At 40.4% G+C, this 18,920-nt stretch overlaps 1 long non-coding RNA gene across 3 annotated transcripts; it reads right to left on the bottom strand.

Moving 5' to 3' along the window:
• Positions 1-301: 301 nt before the first annotated feature.
• LOC120892302 (uncharacterized) lies at positions 302-17,289 on the bottom strand. 3 transcript variants are annotated; one of them, XR_013425693.1, is made up of 5 exons: positions 17,005-17,289; positions 16,846-16,901; positions 9,303-9,366; positions 8,667-8,805; positions 302-5,738 (listed from the first exon to the last, which is right to left on the bottom strand). It is a non-coding gene; the product is annotated as an uncharacterized LOC120892302 (long non-coding RNA). The 3 variants fall into 3 exon arrangements; XR_013425694.1 differs by lacking the exon at positions 17,005-17,289 and having other exon boundaries at positions 302-3,569; positions 5,241-5,738; positions 16,846-16,998; XR_013425692.1 differs by lacking the exon at positions 17,005-17,289 and having other exon boundaries at positions 16,846-16,998.
• Between the last annotated feature and the right edge of the window lie 1,631 nt (positions 17,290-18,920).

Raw genomic sequence — 18,920 nt, 5'->3', positions numbered from 1 at the left:
CCATTTTTAGACACAAGGTAAATGAAAATTAAAACCACATGAGGTATAATCACACACCTATTAAAAAGGCTAAAGTAATAATAGTGACATCACCCTATGCTAGAGAGAATTCAGAACAACCACTTGGCTCATACGTTGCTGGTTGGAATGTAAAAATTGTATAGTCACTTTGCATAGCAGTTTGACATTTTCTCAAAATACTAAACATGCAACCACCTTACAACACAGAAATGGCACTCCTGGGTATGTATTACAGAGAAATGGAAGTTTATATTCACACAAAACAAAAACTGAACACAAATGTTTATAGCAGCTTTATTTATAACGGCCCCAAACTGGAAACAACCCCAATGTCCTTCAGTGGTTAAAACATAGCACCCATTCACCATGGAATACTACTTAGCAATAAAAAGGAATGAACTACTATTACATTCAACCTGAATGAATCTCCGGAGCATCTTGTTAAGTGGAAAAAGTCAGTCCCAAAAGGTCTCTCGCTGTATTATTTCATTTATTTAGCATTCTTGAGATGGAAGAGTTTTAGACAGGGACAAAAGACGGGCTGTGGCCAGGGATTGAGGGAATGGGTCTGGGAAGGCAGGGAGTGTGGCTGAAAAAAAGGGAAACGGGAGGCATCCTTATGGTGTGGACGAACCTGTCTCAGCTGCATTGGTCGCAATCTCTTAACCATGGTGTTCACAGAATTTTGCAAGATAGTGCCACCAGGGGAAGGTAAGTAAATGATACACAGAGTCTCACCCATGAACTTCTTACAACCACATGGGAATCTACAATTATATCAAAATAAAAATCTCCATTTTAAAAATACAAGTTGAAAAAGAAGCCTGAAAAGGACTAGTTCAGAGGAATCAAGGCGTTAGGTTTCTACTAGAGACCTAGAACTCATCTTGTCACCTCTTTTATATTGACTTGTTTCAGTTTTCTCTAATTGAAGCATCTGGTGAAATAATCCCCCTCTGGCTACCTAACAGTGCCCAGAATGTCATGGATTTGCACTTGCTCTTTCTTCCGGACAGACTACACCTTCTCTCAGGCTCCCCCAGCAGACCCCTTGTGACTGGAGACAGTGCGTGTACCTTCTAGAGAGCACATGCACACATTAGGCCCAGGGGGTATCTGCTCCTTTGGGCTAGCATGCTATCATATACTTGAAGCTGCACACTGTCGTTGTCTAATGTTTTTCTTGACACATTAATTGGATATATTGTGGGTTTTGGCATGCATAAAGTATGCATCAATCAAATCCAACCTCCCTTATTCCAATCACCACCCTTCTTGTGTCTGGCTTATTTCACTAAACAGAAGATTCTCCAGTTCCATTCATTTTCTTGCAAATGATAGGATTTCATTCTTTATGGCTAATACTCCATTGTGCATATATGCCATGTTTTCTTTACCCATTCATCTGTGGCTGGGTATCGAGGCTGGTTCCATGTCTTAGCTGTTGTGGATAGCTGCCATAAATGGGTATGCAGGTATCTCGTTAGTGGTCTGATTTCATTTCCTTTGGATGAACACCTAGAAATGAGAGAGCTGGAGCACGTGGTGATTCTATCTGCAGTTTGTTGAGGAACCTCCATACTGGTCTTTGTATATAAGTTCCCTTTCTCCACCCTCGCCAGCATTTTGTTTGTTTTTATTCATAGTAGCCACTCTCTCTGGGGTGAGACATATTCTCCTTGTCTCTCATTTCTCTGATGACTAATGATATTGATTATTCTTTCCTATTTTGGGCTTTGCATTTCTTTGAGAAATGTCTATTTCTTCTTAGAAGTGTCTGTTCAGATCATTTGCCCAATTTTTAACTAAATTGCTTGGGCTTTGTCAAGTTTTGAGGGGTTTCTTATTTATTCTGGATATTAGCCCTCTGTGGGATGAGTGGTTGGCAAATACCTTCTCTCATTCTCTAAATTATCTCCTTGCTCTGTATTTTCCTTTGCTATGCTTTTTAGTTTGATGCCATCTCATTTGTCAATTTTTGCGTCTATTTCCTGTGCTTTGGGGGTCCTATTAAAAAAAATCACTGCCTGTACCAATGTCTCAATTTTTTCCAAGAGTTTTAAATTTTCCAAATCTTACACTTAGGTGCATTGCCTTTTGACAGTCTTGAAACTCTCTCTCTGTTCTGCTACATTGGCAATTCCTCACCTATCCTAGGAACAGTTTTGAGCAGAAACCAATGCAGTGTCTTTGAGGAGGTGATAGACATGCTCTGCTCACTGCCCACATCTCCCTAATTAGCAGAGAACACACCCTTCCTTTCTTCCCCCACTGCTGGAAATATTGGCTGCTGGTCATTCTCAGCTGAGTCCTTCTCCAACACCCTGGGCAGGGTGAGTGCCTCACCCCATTCAGCACTCCTGCACAGGGACACCAGGAGATGTCAAGGTACACCTGTCACTTAGATTTGGGGCAACTCTAAAGGGCCATCCCAGCTCCAAAACTCTCTTAAGAAATCATCTGAGGCCTCTATTGCAAGTACATCAACTTGTCCCTCTGACCAATTTTGTTTCCCTTCCTTTTTACCTGATGTTGTTGCCAAAACTTTCCTTCAATAAACTCTTTACACATAAATCTTTATCTCACAGTATTTCCTGGGAGACCCAAACTAGAAACAGTATCAGGAGCAGCATACACAAAAAAAATTGATTTTGAAATGATATTTTTTAGCTGGATCTCCAGCCAGCTGCTTTACAATGGGGACTCCATCCTAAGTGGTAGATGAAGTGCTAATAATCTTCCATGTATTGTAGCTACAATCATCACAGTCTTTGCTGGTGGAGAACTGAGATGGAATACCAGGGGATGAACTAGCAGGGGCAATGCTAGTTCAAGCAGAGCAATAATTCCAAGGACTATGGAAGTGGTTGGCTTTTGCTGGGGTTATTATGTATTGAAGAAATAGCAATGAAAGGTTGAAGATGATGAATCACAAACTCAAGCCAAAGAACAACGGCCAAAGGGCCTTTTTGGTAGCATGTAAGAAATCCTCCATATTCTGCAGCCAGAAGATAGAAAACACTAAGGATCAGATCCAGGATTTAAGTAGAGTAATGGAGTTCCAGAGATGACCATCTCAACCCAAACAAATCTGTTCCATCTAGACCTGAATTCTAATTACAACGGACTAGGGCCCTGGCATATGGGATGGAAATCTTGCTATCAATGTACTCAGAAATTGTGAATTCCCAGATTTTCCTAACCCCTCTGCACTTAAAGAAGAGGTCCATTCCTGCACATGAAATCAGAGTTCTCTACCCCTTCATAAAAATAATGCAGAAGCCTCTGCCTTAGAACAAAACATGGCCACTCCCAACCCCCAGGGTCTATTTCTGTCTCCCTGGCCACTGGACCTTTAACTAGGGCCAAATCATAATGAAGCACTTGGCCTGCTGAGAGAGGAAAGAGACTTGCCCTGAAGGAGTGGAGGAACTGATCACCATTCACCAGCATTGATAGACGAGAACACATGGGACTGGATACTGAGGCTGCTGCATCAAGTTGGATGTGGGTGAAGCTAGGAGACTTCATTGAGGTGAGGGTCCTCTCTTGAATAAAGGATTTTCCAGAGTTAGGACAAATTTCAGGGCTAACAGCAGATCCTCAACCCCTTATATGAGTTCATGTGATACTACATGTAACCAAGGAAGAATTGAAAGTTTTTGCTTTCCAAGTTTTGATCAAATAATAAAATTTCTACCGTAACACAAGGTGCCATGTGTCTGGACGTTGAGAAGTCCGGGTAGCTGTTAGGTAGAAAGACCAAGTATGGAAACAGTGAGGAGGAAATCTAAAGCACCTGATGGTCACAGAGTTCTCGAAGGTAACATTGATTTTGAAGAAGCATTCTGCTCATACACTCAGTCAAGTTCAGGTTGGAGGGGACAACAACAAACCATTGGTAGAAAGAAAAGTCTCCTGGAGAAGTTTCATAGGTGAAAGGAAGTTTGCCATATGGCATATTTTAAACAATCAATTTAATGACTAGTATGATATTTTGCTAGAAAAATACATATATATTTCTTATTAATATTTTATATGTATGTTTACACATATAATTATATAAGAAATATATGTATTTATATATATATAAAATCTTTGCACTCATTTCTAAAACAAAGGTTCTGAAACTTTTGGAATTAATTTCCTGAGTAATAGGGGTGAGAGGCTTGTCTTTTGTTGTCCATAATGAGCCCTTTCAACCTGCTGAGTTGATGCTAACTGAATCTCCGTGAGCACCTAGATGCTGCAGGGTTGGGACTGGCTGCCAGAGGAACTGACCACTAATTAGAAGGTTGGCTCTTTAGTCTTACTCCCCAGACTTCAGCGATGGGAGTGGAACTGGAGATTGAGTTAATTACCTATAACCGATGACTTCATCATGCCTTTGTAATAGAACCTCCACTAAAACCCTGAAGATTGCTTAGAGAGGTTCCCGGTTAGTTTGTAAATGGAAGAGTTGTGGGGACAATGTGCCCAGAGAGAGCGTGAAGCTCTGTACCCCTCCCCCACACCTTACCCTTTGCATCAATAATAGTCACCTTGACTAGATTAAGAAATATCTAGAAAACTGCAAACCATTATCTGTGTAAGTGTATGTAGAGGAACTTAGCGTGAGTTGGTGAACTGAATAGGATCAGGCACCATCCAATCAACTCCAAACCCAGATGGCACAGAAAGGTGAGCAAAAGGTGAATTTGCGCTCACTCCATCTGTGTGTGTGTGTGTGTGTGTGTGTGTGTGTGTGTGTGTGCACGCGCGTGCTGAGTTTGGACATTTCTCCAGCCCTTGGATATCAGAATTCCAGGCTCTCCAGCATGTGCACTCTGAGATTTGCCTCAAACTGACCCCCCACAGAGTTCTCAGACTTTCACCCTCAGAACTACACCATTGACTTCTCTGGTTCTAAAGTTGTTAGACTTGGACTGAGTCAGGCTCCTAGCATCCTAGTATCTCCAGCTCACAGCCATCCTGATGTGAGAAATCTCAGCCTCCATTATCACATAACCAGTTCCTCTAAAAAATCTCTTCTCAAATATCTAGATCCACTCATCCATCCATTTGTCTATCTATCTATCTATCTACACACACACACACACACACACACACACATATAGTACATATACTTAGTATGTGCATTTTTTGCAAATTCATGCAAAAACATGTACATAAGACTTGAAAAAACATAGAGGCAGATTACTATGAAATTCTGCACTTACCTTGTTTCAAGATTTGAGGTAATTGCTTCAAGTTTTATGGAAATGTTTTTGCATGAGTTTAAATATATTCATGATGGATAATTAGTTGCATGAACCAATCGATGGATAGATAAATAGATCCTATCAGTTCTGTATGTCTAGAGAATACAAATTAACAAAGTTTATCTTCTATTTGGTGAATCCTGAGATGCAATGGTAAGTGTTAAAGCCTGGGTCTGGAATGTTCCTCAAAAGCTCACAGGCTGAAGGCCTGGTCCTCAGATGGTTGTGCTATCAGGAGGTGGCAGAAACATCAGGAGGTGGAGCCTAGGTGAAAAGAGATGGATCCCTGGGGACAGGCCTTGAGGGGTATATTTTGTTCCTGGACTCTCCTCCGCTCCTCTGCTTGCTTCTGCTGTGAGTTGAGCAGCTTTGGTCCACATGCCCTCCTTCCACCATGATGTATCACCTCACCACAGGTCCAGGAAAAAATGGAGCCAGCTGATCATTACCTGGAACCTTTGAAACCAAGACCCAATATAAGTCTTCTTCAAGTTGCTTTTCCAGTATTTTGTCACAGTGATATAAAATGTTTTCCTGAGTTCTTGAGCCATTTGCAAATTATCAAACTAGACAAGACAGTCATGGAAACTACCAGCTTTATAGCACACAGATAGTGACTGGCATCTTGTGAAGGCAGTCTTGTGAGACTAAGTCCTTAACCTCTGTTAAGGACCTGCAAAAGTTCTAGGTAGTGCTAGAATCACTTAGATCATTGGAAACCCAGGTAGTGCCCAGAGTTGGGGAATTGTTTTATATGAGGAAAAAAAAAAACATACACACTTATTATTAGAAGTGTTCTGTGAGGAAAAAAACTAGGGAGCTCATGTTTTTAAATTGTTAAATTAAATGAACTCATTAATTATGTTATTAGATAGTATAGAAATAAAGATTACAAAATGAGGCCAGGTGTACAGATTCTCTACCTCAACAATTCTACTTCTGGAAAACTAGCCTTACAGATATTTTACTAATGTCTGTGACCATGTATGCAAAGATGTATTTAAGAAGGGTGTTCATTTTAGCATTACTTGCATTAGCCAGGGGAGAGAAGGAAAAACAACTGAATCCATGGTACTGTATAAATAAAAAATGTTTAATTCATGCAAAGGAAAGGCAGACAGACCTTTCCAATAATGAGTTATATCACTCAGAGAAAAGTAGACTTGCCTAATAATCTCAGTTTTGTTTCAAGCTATATTTACATGTTTTGCATGAATTTACACAGACACTTTCTAGACAAATACAAAATGAATGTTTAATGCTGACTTCTTCTCCAGTGGGAAAAGGGCTCACACTTTAACTTTCAGAATTTTGTTCTGTTTGTACTGCTGAAATGTTTTGATCTGTTCATTTACTTAATTATTTTTAAATAATAGAAAAGGTCATTTTAAACAACGAGAACCAAGAAATATGAATCTATTTTAAATTGCAAAATACAATGTTGAATAGCATTGGGAAGTCGTCCTCATGGCTGAACAAGGTGAGCAAAGCTGAGAAAATTGGCCCTGAAATTCAGACTCATCACAAGGAATCAAGTAGGCAGCAGTCACTGGCCTTGACAGGTGAACACTGTCTGCAAGGTGCATTAGTCCTCGGCCTGATCACTGGGAATCACAGAATAAAACAGGAGAACGTTCTGACCACACTCCATGGCACTCAAGTGTCTCCTGAAAGCAAAAGCAGCCAGGCAAAAAGACACAGTGTCTTTCCATCTTGAAATCTAATGTGAACCCTTGACTGGTCTTTAAATTGCCGCATGGGCATCTGGAATGGGAAAGCACAGTCTGTATGCTCTGACAGAGAGATGACATTGACAATCATTATGAATTCCAAGTGGGGCTATACCTAGCAAAGAGTGGCAAACTTAATTATAAAAAAAAATGGAATTTAAATGGTCACTATTCCCCAGAACCCACTGAATTTACCTTTACCAAGTTTACTGTTTATGTCCCCAAACAGGACCTGCATAATTTAGCAGAAATGTCAACAAATTTGGATGCAGAAAGCTTACGTTTCAAGCCTCCAGTGTTCCAAATAACATTCCGTTAAATCATGTAAATTTTAAGCCTTGATTTTTTTATTAACTGAAAAAAATTAAAGAGAAGTATAAAATTTCACAGGTAACTCAGGTGTTAATTAGAAAAGGAATCCAATATTCATACCCACCTACAGAATGAGACATATCACAAACTCGTACAGACACACACAAATGTGCACCCACACACACACATTTTCTTTTTTTTTTTTTTTTATTTTAGTTTTTTTTTTTTTTTATTGATGCACACACATTTTCAACACAATTTTAGAATACTCGTAGACCCTGTAAAACCTATTCATGGACTCTCAGTAAGAATCTCTAATATTATATCCTCTTATAGAAAGTGAGATGTCAGTGTTTGATCAGAACAACAAATTAACACTCCCCTTGGAGCAAATAGAATTTTATTAAATGAATTATTTCTTGCTCCCAAAGAGATCAATGATCATTTCACATTAAATATCCACATAACAGTTGGTGATAATGTCAACTTCTGTTTTTGAGGATTTACCCAACTTTTCACAAATCATCTTCCCTGTCTTGTAAGGAGGAGCCTGGACTTTCACCCAAATCTGGCCAGCTAACAAGCCCATTTCTTTTCACTACATCACTTGGGCAAGTAGCTATACGGACAACCAAATGCTGATCAATTTCCCAGTATACTTCTCAGACGTTTGCACACACAGAACCCAAGAACACCTCATAGTTCATAACATTTTAATATGTTGATTCTCTTCTATATCAAACTATTGAAACAAAAACAAAATGCCTACCCTAAAGAATGCAAAACAATGAGGGCTCTTCCAACACTTAAATATTCATGTTATGGGATGCTTAGTGCTCTATCCATCTTTATACAATATTCTGATCAGCCATGGGATAATTACTACCAAATATAATAATTTTTGGTTTTTTTCATTCTTTTTAGACAAAATAAGTCGCACTGCACAACTCTCCCACCACAGTTGTGTTGTATTTTGTATCCCTAACTTGATTTTTCCCCATCTACTAAATGATATTGATGGCCATCAGTTCCAGTTTTGAAGAAAGAGATGAACATGTGACAACTCTGTGCCATTCTTTTCTTCACATGATACCCTCTGCTTCCAGTGCCCTCTCTCCACATGACCCTACCTACACTTACATAGCTGCCAAACTCCTAATTAAACTGAACTTCAATGCAAAGTCTCATAAGGGCCTCTGTCTATGAACTCCCCCACCTATGGTTAAAAAAAAATAACTCTTCTTCCATTTGCATTGGGTAGAGGAAGTGATTTTAACTCATTGTGAATGAGGGATATGAGCAGGGAGAGAAAGATCCAGAGTGATTTTTGTTTCATACATACCAAAAACAGTTGCAAAAATTGATCCTGATCATAGCCAATGCCTACTGGTCTACCCATGGGACATCAAGAGTGAAACAACTCCCTCTTCACTCACAGAAGGTCCCAGAGGACCCTGATATATCCAGCCTCCCCTTCTTCTCTGTGAAGAAATGAACAAAGGCTGTTCCACACAAACCAACTCCATTTATCAAGGTTAAAAGAGAGATTAAGGAATTCAATTTATTAATATAAATGTACATGTTAGAACTGGAGCATTTTTTTAAATTACATTTTTATGCTTCCAACTGTATACTTCATAAGAAAATTTGCTTCTTCTTTTTTTAACTATTATGTGTAATTTTTAAAACGAATTATTGAAAATAATGTGAAAGATGCAGAAGAAGAGTTTGTCTTTTCACTTTTAAATATACTTCATTTGAATGAAAATTTATTTTACAAATTGACCTTAAAGAGTAATCATACTCTGATGATTATTTTTTGTTCTTTTGAGAACATTTTTAAATGTCATTATAAATGCTTTAGTTAATTAATTTTTATTTGAATAAAAATCTTATATATGCAATATATATAAAAAAAAAGACTCCCTTGGGGACAACTGTCACACACTCAGGCTCACAAAGAGAGGCACAAACTTACCTCTCACCTGACCTTCCATCAGGAAGAAAGTTTTGCTGCCTGAGCCCTCTTCTCCATTTTTCTCCTGCATGCAAGAAAGAGACAGACGCCTGGAATGCCAGTGGGCTGACCAGGAGATTGCTGCATCCCAAAGCCACCAAACACCACATGCACCTGTGCTTGATAGTCTCTCCCTGTTACAGCTGCACAGGCTGATTATGGTTCATCAGGCCAGCCACAACTCCACACTCCCTACATCCTCACCACCATGCAACACTTTTGGGGCCTCCTTAGGTACTTGGTTCCAACACCCCTCCCCCCAAAGCATCTCCCCAGACATACCCACACCAAATAGGGCTGGAGCTCTTTTTTCTGGGCTTGACCTTTATGCTACCTTTACTTCCCAGTTAATACAGCTATCTTGTTAGTCTTATTTTGTACCTCGTTAGTCCCCACCCACCCCTACACACACACAAAATAACAGTGAGCTTGGCACTGAGTCCATTAAGAAATTAGATAAACTTAGCTGAACACTCACTCTGCACCTGGCATCCTGCAAAGTGCTTCCTATAGATGATACAGATTAGCTCCTTGACTTCTCCCACCAAGCACACTACTACCTCATTTTTCAGATAGATAAGAGCACTAAGGCCAGGACAAATGACAACTCGTCAGAAACTGAACTCAAGCAGCCTGATGCCAGGTCCACATGTTGACTGCTGTAAGGTGCAACTCAACCCTTCAAGATGTGGAATTGTGAAGGAAGAAGGGCAGTCTGTGGGGTGGGCAATGGGAAACAGGCATTTTTGTGCTTAATGAGTAACTGATGTAATGGCTCAAAGGTACAAAATAAGATGGTATTAAGGAGATGGAGGAGCAAACAGTGATTGGTGAATCAAAGAACTAGGTGAGAACAAAACCTCCAAAGACTTTTTTTTTTTTTTTTTTTTTTTTTTTTTTGCTAAAACAAAGGATTTGGAACTTGAACTTTATCCTTTAGAAAATTGGGGTCATTGAAGGGTTTTAAGTAGAAATTGGACAAGATCATGTTTTAGAAAGATATTTTTTGCTGGCCATATATGGGGTGATTTAAAAGTAGAGATGAAAATTTGAACTATATAATAAAAGTGAATGATTATTATGTACAGCCTGGTAACCAGGTTTGGGAGTGGGAGGCAGAAGGTATAGATAACACAAGAAAAAAGACTAACAGTCCTTAGCTTCAAGACATCCACAGAGTGACAATGGAAAGAGACATGCAATGACAATAAACAAAGCATGATTACCATGCATTAGGTAGAGGTACTAGCTAAAATATGAACAAAGTTCCAAGCACACATCAATAAGGGAGTGATTAATAGATATCACCATCTCCTAATTTTCTTTCTGAGTTCTGCTAATATCCTGCAAGAAGATAAAAGGTGGAGAGAAGAACCAGGCAGCATGATAGAAAACTGGGGCTGGATGAGGTGAGCAGCATTCTGATGTGGGAAACATGCAACACCAAACATCAATCCATGTCCACAATGGACCTTATAAGTTGACCACAGCTTTTCCTGTGGATGCTAGATGGAAGCTCAGACCCTTTCACAGAGTGTCTTAAGTAGAATTGGTTGACTTCCAAGTTAAACCAATTTTATTCCTCAAATGGCTAGAACTTGAACAGGTAGTTGTACTGAAGGATGGCTTCATTGGAAGGGAAAACAGTCTGGTTTCCCCTCTTCAGTTTATTCTGCCATAATAACTAGCCACAAATTTTGTTTTGTGTTGTTTTTTACTTATTTGTTCTAATTATTTATGCATGAAAACAGAATGCCTCTTGGCACATCATATATATATGGAGTATAACTTCTCATTCTTCTGGTTGTACATGATATAGAATCACACAGGTCATGTAATCATATATGACATAGGGTAATAGTGTCTGATTCATTCCACTATCCTTCCTACCCCCATATCTTCTCCCCTTACTCCACTCCCCTCTCAGTGGCCACCAATTTAAAAGTGATTGAGAAAAGGCTTTCAATAAGGAATCAGGAAAATGAATATCTTTATAACATAACAGTCAAGCAGATTTCCATGTGTGACTTCACTGATACCTAAAGTAATCTATATTCTATGAATTGAGCCCAAGAGCTCATAGCTTGTAAATCTGTATGATCATCTAAAGACAACTATGTATGATTAAAAAAAAACAGGAAAATAATGTTGTCGTTAAAGTGTATTAAACAAAGCTACATTAAAAGCCTTCTTTGTCCTCTTTGCGTAATATTCAGACCACATTGGTGATGAATTTCCTCTGACTGCCGCCTCCTCTAGGAACCACCAGGAACATTCTCCCATTGCGAATGACCAGAGAAGAGAAAGAAACTCCACCTTCTGGAGCTGCTCATATAAATAAACCCCCAGAAGCCCTAGAAAGTTGGTAGGGACATACCTATCTCATTGCAGATGAGAGGAAAGCTCAGAAACTTGCCCAAGGATTCAGCTTTGCAGCAAGACCAGAATGCATCCCCAGGTCTGTCCCCTCCAAGGCTGTCCCCTCCAGCCACTAACCACTCACTCCTTCAGCAGCTGGAGCTTTACCTAGTTCTTTGATTCATTTTGGCACGTCTCTGGAATAATGGGCAGAAGAAATGGGACAAGCAGGAAGATTCCTCAAAATCCAAGATTCAGCCCTCAAAAACAAGCAGTTAGCAGTCTCCAAGACCAAAGAGGACTGAACTGCCCCCATATAAGAAACCATGTTCACTTAGAAATCAGACAACCCATGCTCTAGTTTACTGTGCTTCTGGACACTCAGGCCTACCATTGGCTATTCCTTGATTCTGGATTCTTTATTCCCTTACTCCCTGGTTCATCCTTCCAACAAAGAATACACACATATGCACAGACTCATGCAATGGATCAATATTGTTTCATCAAACTTTGGATTAGTTACCACCCACAGGAGAATTGCAGTTTTCCAGACACTACCCTAATATGATTTTCATCCAGTAGATGAACAAAACCTCTGGAAGCTATGCTATTTATGTCACAGATTAGGACTCTGATGCCTCTTAAACAATGTTCCCAATCTTGGCTAATATTAGGTCACCAAGAGTTTTTAAATTACCATGTTTGAAATGTAGTCTTAGAAATTCCAATATAACTAGTTTGAGAGGGGACCTGAGCATCAGTATTTTTAAATGGACAGCAGGGGTTGAAAATCCTGCAGGAAGTGTGAGGTCCACTCTCAGACACATTTCTCTGCTCCTAGCCAGTCTGGAAAATCATGCAATGATAATGGTTAGAAAAACCCACAGGAATGAATTTCAAACTGTCAAGCTGCCAGGTGTCCAGGTGGTCAATTCCAACAACGAGCCAAAATGAAAGTACCAATCAAGGCTTCATTCACTTACTGCAACACTGCAAACAATAGACAGAAAAGCTGCCGTCTCCTCGGGGTCCACTTTTCTCACAGAATGGCACACCTGAGAATCAGATGGATGCAGCACAGGTGGAGAAACAGTCTGGCTATGAAGGAGCCCTGAACAAAAGGCTCCTTCCTCCTGGGAACATGTCAGCTAGGAGGAGAAGGACAGAAAGGCTAGGAGCAGAAAGGCGCTGAATCAAAAGGTGAAAAGCACCTCCACCAGAACTCTCTATGGGGACTTCCAGAAGGAGGCACCAGTCTCGGAATGCAGCCAATGAACATGGCTGGCCCCAGGGCTGAGTCCCTACTGCATCCCCCTTCAGACAACTGCAATGTGCTGGCTATTTGATGCGAGGAGAGCATCTTCCCCCTGTGGACTGCCAGGCAGAGCTTTCTAATTGCCTATAATCATGCCTAAAAAAACACATAGGATTTTGGACAGGAGACAGATCCTCAAAAATGTCTAGCATTTTTATAACAATGTTAGAAATCAGGAGTCAACCCATGTGCCCTGTTTTTTTATGTAAGTCTATTCTGAAAAACAAGCCAGCTCCTGACCACTGTGATTAGGCAAAATAAGTCTTCAGTGATCCTCTTTAACACCTCACCTGCCTTCTTCTATAGGGACCTCTTCATTATGTGCTTCCTATGACACCAGAACCCTCATTTTATCCACCCATTCCAATTAAACATTAGGGGTTTTTCAATCAAAAGGCAAAAAAGAAAAATTAAACGATAAAGGATGTTTGGTCTCAGAGAATCAAGCAGTCAGAAGAAGAGCAAGGGTGAACTTAAGCATGGTCAAATAGATTCAAAGGTTCCAATACACCATGAGTAATCTTTCTTTTTAATTTTTTTTTTTTTTGGTTTCACTTTCCATCATGGGGGCTTCATCCTCAGGAGGCTCTTTCTAAAAGCATCAAAGACAGCCACCAGCAGCTTCAGGCTCACCCTTGCTCACAGCTAGCAATCTCAGCAAAGGGTGCTGCTCTTTATCCACTGGCAACCACAGCAAACTCCAATAAAGATGGTGATTGGCTCTTCCCAGGATCATGTGTCCACCCTGGACCAATCACTGTAGTAAGGAAGGCAGAGCCACACTTTATCAACCCCCACAAGAAATATATGGAGAGAGGGAAGAAAGTTCCCAGAAGGAAGAAATGCCAAATACACAGAAGAGGAAAAATTAGACAGCATGCTATTATAATAGGCTTGATGGGAGGAAATAACACCGAGAACTTCTTTCTAAAGCTCTGATATTTGTTCTTGAAGATCATAAACCACTTTCAAAAAAAATGTTCCTTATCCCAGAATACCTTAACAAAATCATACTGTTAACTCAAAAGAGAGGTGAGAAGAAAGAAGAGCTTCTTGTCCAGGACTAACTATACAGAAGGCCCAAACACGGGGTATGGCACTCTACATACATCATCTCCTGGAAGTCTCAGAACCACCACCAAGAAAAACGGGAAAACTGGAGCCCAGGGATTTAAAGCACTTTCCCAAGAACCCAGAACAGCTCTGGTAACCCAAGCCCATTCTCTCACGGAAACACAATCTTGTCTTCTTATAGTGAGCTCTATTTCCATAACACAATCACATAATATTATTTGATGTACCAATGGCCAATGAAGAAAATAAGACAGGCACTATGGCAGCGATTTAACGATACTTCCTCCAGCTCAGTCCCTATCAAGATCACTATGGGCCCAGCCACCAGGGGAAAAAGTCTTCAGAGCAGCCACAAAGACTTCCAGCACTTCCAAAGAGCACACCAGGAAGAGAGAGGAAAGCAACATTCCTGGGTCTTTCTGTCTTCCCGGGGTCTCTTGTGGGGGAAAGCAACACATTTCCTGACAGCTCCCATCACTCCTGACTCGCCTACCATGGAATCTCCCTGGAGGACACAAAAGATGACCTCACTCCAGAACTGTTTTCATCCCTAACTGTACTAGCCCCCCACAACTGAGAGTGTTTGAGTTACCTATGAAACCAAACCTACTCAATCCGTTTTATGTCACTGCACCTGGAACTTCCAGTTTTGCATCCAGGTATCAAGAAAGAAATACTGGGAATGGAAAGAATTCAGTCCTTGGGATCAAATACATGATGGTTTGGATTCTGCGTAATTTATTTTCTGGCACACAGTAGGTGAACATGAAGTTCTTTCCTTTCTTTATCTGTGGGTTCAATTTGAATGTAATATGATAGAAAGAAACTTGAACTAGAAGCCAGAAAAATTTGTAATTTGTATTCCAGTCCTTCCTCTGCCACTAGTTTACTCTGTGACCTTGTTAAGGCAATATAGCCTCAATGTTCTTTGGCTTCCTCATTCTTCAAATGAGAATAATAATGCCAGTCTAGCCTACCTTCAGACTATCATGGGGATTAAATAAATGAATGTTCATGAATTCATTGTGGAAAGTCTAAAGAGCTACACAAATATTAGGGATCACATTGGGCCATGCCCCCTCATCAATAATCTCTGGGACAGCCTTTGGAGAGCACGATTGCTGGCAGAAAGAAATGCAAAGTGGCTGTTTCACTTTGCAAGGTCACTGCTGTGCTACAGGCATCGACAAGCCTGAAAAACGTGGAGGTCGAATACCAGGGAAATCCTTCATGCAACAGAAGATTTTTGTCAGCAGAACTGAGCAGAATACCAAAGCACAGACAGTCCCCTAAAATCCTGGTTAATTCCCTGATCTACCTTCCAAAATGATCTAGAAAAAAATCATTACAAACCATAGACTACAAGAAGAATAGATGTGAGAGACAACCTTAGAAGTCAGAAATTCAAAGTCTTCATTGTGCTTTATTTTTTTATATGATTGGGGAAACTGAGGCCCAGACTCACACAGCTAATTTAACATTCAGATTTTTTTCTACTTTGCCAAGTATATCTCTGTAATATAAATAAGGAATGAAATAGTCTCAAAATCTTGGAATATCTTGTCTGAGTAGAGTTGGTACTGTCTCCAGAGGGTACTACACTTCCACAGGATTTGGAAATATTGAATTAAATGTGGTCAGGATGCAGAATCTCTGTATACAGCATAATTTCTAAAATTAGCATAGCACTGAAGGCACTGTGGATGAAATTCACCACAGAACTGCCTATATTTTCATGAAATGACATTGTAGTATGTCTCAGAAGATTTTCATTAAATTTCAAAGCTGTCCTGTTGGTTAAAAGAGTTTGATTTTCTTAAACATCTAACTCTAGAATTTTAACTTTCCTGTGGTACTTTCAATATGACCATACACATTTTTTTCCTTCCCTCAGGAAACAAGGACTATGCAACAGAAAAATTGCCTCAGGAATGATGGTGACCCTCAAATATGGATGATGATTCAAAAGGGAGATGGAAGTCCTCTTTTTATTTGTTGGTTTGAATGCTACCATCTTACTAAATTACTGTGTTCACTTAAACAAATAAAAGTAGCTCACTGAGGACATGCTCATGAACACACGTGTGTACAATGAGCATATGCTTGGAACTGAGCCCCTCTCCACCTACCAACCAAGTACACACTTGAAGCAACCTCAGGCAATTACAAAGGATGCCCAAGCCTTCATAAATATGGTATCCTTGGATACCTTCTGCTTCCATTGCTTTCCCAAAAATGATTTGCTGAAATCCCACTCCCAATGTCTTCTAATGTGAGCTTATTTGGAACTAGGGTTACCGCAGATGCAATTCATTAAGAAGAGGGGGGTGAGCCCTTAATCTAATATGACTGGCATCCTTATTAGTAAAGATACAAAGACAGATACAGACAGGGAGAACGCAAAGTGACGGCAAAGGTAGAGATGGACCAGAGTGTCACAGCTGCAAGAGGAACAGTGCCGAGGATGGTGGGCAGCACCACAAGCACAGAGCTTCTTCTCCTCTAGAGGCTTAGGAAAGAGCATGACTCTGCCAAGTACCTTGCTTTCAGACTTCTAGCCCCTACAACTACGAAAGAAGCATTTCTGTTGTACTAAGCCACTCAGTGTGTGGTACTTTGTTATGGCAACTCAAAGAAAATAACTCAGCTTCCAACTCCAAGAAGGACAAAAACTCAGGACCAGAACAAGGACGTGCAAAGGCAAAGAGTGCAAAGCAATCTGGCCATCAGGCTCCACACCCCCCCCCCCCCCGTCACCTGGCAGGCTGGGTTCTCATATGCAGGCTTGAGAAATGGTCTCTCCCGTCACATGGCTAGGAAAAAGAACAAAGAAGGAAGGCCACTTTTATTGCTGATCTGGCCTCATAAAAATAATTAGCAAATTGCCACAAGGTGCTTCCGGAAGGTGATTCAGACCTTCTGTTGTTCTGCCTGAAAGAACAGTGCCGAGTGGCCAGCCCAGCTGCTAATGCATCACTTTCAGAGGAAACGACTCTGTTTATGAGAAGATATTACTCCAAATTGTTCTCCACAGCAAAGAACTTCTCTTCTGCACCTGGCATATCCATATTTGGCTCACAGAAAGCAGCCTCAGGTGTGGAAAGAAGGTCACGTCGGTCTGAGTAAGTGGAATGACAGCTCCAGTCCAGTTCCAAAACCCAAGGGCAGCCTGTCCACCTGCTTAGACTCAGGAAGCTTGATTGTGCAGTTCCCCTGAATCAGACCATGACCCAGAAAGCTCAGCGTGCAGCCCCAGACCCTTAAAGTCCGTCACTCACAAGACTGATAGTGCTGAGAACATGAAAAGTTAAGTACTTCGCTCTACATATGTCTATTAAGATGCTCCCAAAACTTTAAGTCTCCTGCTCCTCATCAAGTTCTTGTAATCAAAGTTTCCATTTTTTAATTTAAACCCAAGATGTTTGATCTACTCAGATACATATGTAAGGAATAATTCTATGGCTGTCACTTTAATTTTCAGTTTCTATTATCAAAAATATAAGCATTAACCTTGAATGAAGAGATGAGGCAAAATAAGGTAAGGGTCTCACTATACCCTCATTGACTGAGTTGAGCTTCAGGTACCATGCTGAATGCATTGGGTGTATTATTCTTTAAGTCCTTGCCAAAGCCTTTCAGTGAGGGCCCACTATTATTCCTTAATTTCAAATGAAGAAACTGAGATTCAGTTGATTAACCTGTATTATCTATCAAAGTTCCACAGCAAGTTAGGGTGAAGGAGAGATTCAGCCGAGGTCTCTCTGCCTTCCAAGTCTGCTCTCTTACCCACTGCATTACCTGTGCCACTTCATCTTTGAAATTGGAAAATCCCCAAAACTGTGTCCAATTTGTGATTATAATCGTGAGAGAGACTCCCCATGGACCCTGTCAGGGATGTCTATGTCTACCTTTCCCAGGGCAGGTAAGTATTTATAAACTGTGAAGTGCCAAGTGCCAAAAATGAACAAGTTTCTATTTTGCCCTCCCTGGTTATGTTTGGCATGTATCCTGCAAGCACTATTTTCTGGTTCAAGAGAATATTGCTGGATGCGGTGCTCACACCTGTAATCCCGGCAGCCAGGAGGCTGAGGCAGGAAGATTGTGAGTTCAAGGCCAGTCTCAGCAATTTAGTGAGGCCCTAAGCAACTTAGCAAGACCCTGTCTCTAAATTAAATATTAAAAAGGCTGAGGATGTGGCTCACTGGTAAAGCACTCTTGGATTCAATCCCCAGTACCAGAGAGAGAGAGAGAGAGAGAGAGAGAGAGAGAGAGAGTATTGATATAGTACATCAACTATAAGTTAATAATAACATATTATATATGTGAAAATTGCTGAGAATAGATCTTAAATATTCTCACCACCAAATAATAATAATAATTTGAAGCAGTGGATATGTTCCTTAGCGTGATTATGGTGATCACTACACAGTGTGTGCATATATCAAAGCATTTCATTGTACACTGCAAATATATGCAATGTTTATTTAACAATTATACCTCAACAAAGCTGGAGGCAGGATGGAAAAAAGTAAGGAAGGATGGAAGAGGGAAAGAATAAATGGGAGAGGAAAGGAAGGGTGAGGAGGGAAGAAGAGGAAAGAAAAGAAGGAAGAAAAGAGGGGTAGAAGGAAGGGAAGAGGGAACATAAGTTAAAAATTACCAAAAATAGGAAGCCATTGGACAAAGCCAATGGCAATAAGCATGGCAGCAGGAAGAAGCCATTGGTTTCAAGATGCGTCAGAGAGCTAAGGAAGGAAGCACCGCATGGAGTGGATTCTCTACCATGTACGGGAACAGAAGGGCAAAGGAAGTCACAAGAAATAAAGTAATTC

The sequence above is a fragment of the Ictidomys tridecemlineatus genome, chromosome 9, assembly GCF_052094955.1.
Source record: "Ictidomys tridecemlineatus isolate mIctTri1 chromosome 9, mIctTri1.hap1, whole genome shotgun sequence".
Lineage (NCBI taxonomy): Eukaryota > Metazoa > Chordata > Mammalia > Rodentia > Sciuridae > Ictidomys > Ictidomys tridecemlineatus.
This window is presented reverse-complemented; position numbering and strand designations above follow the sequence as displayed.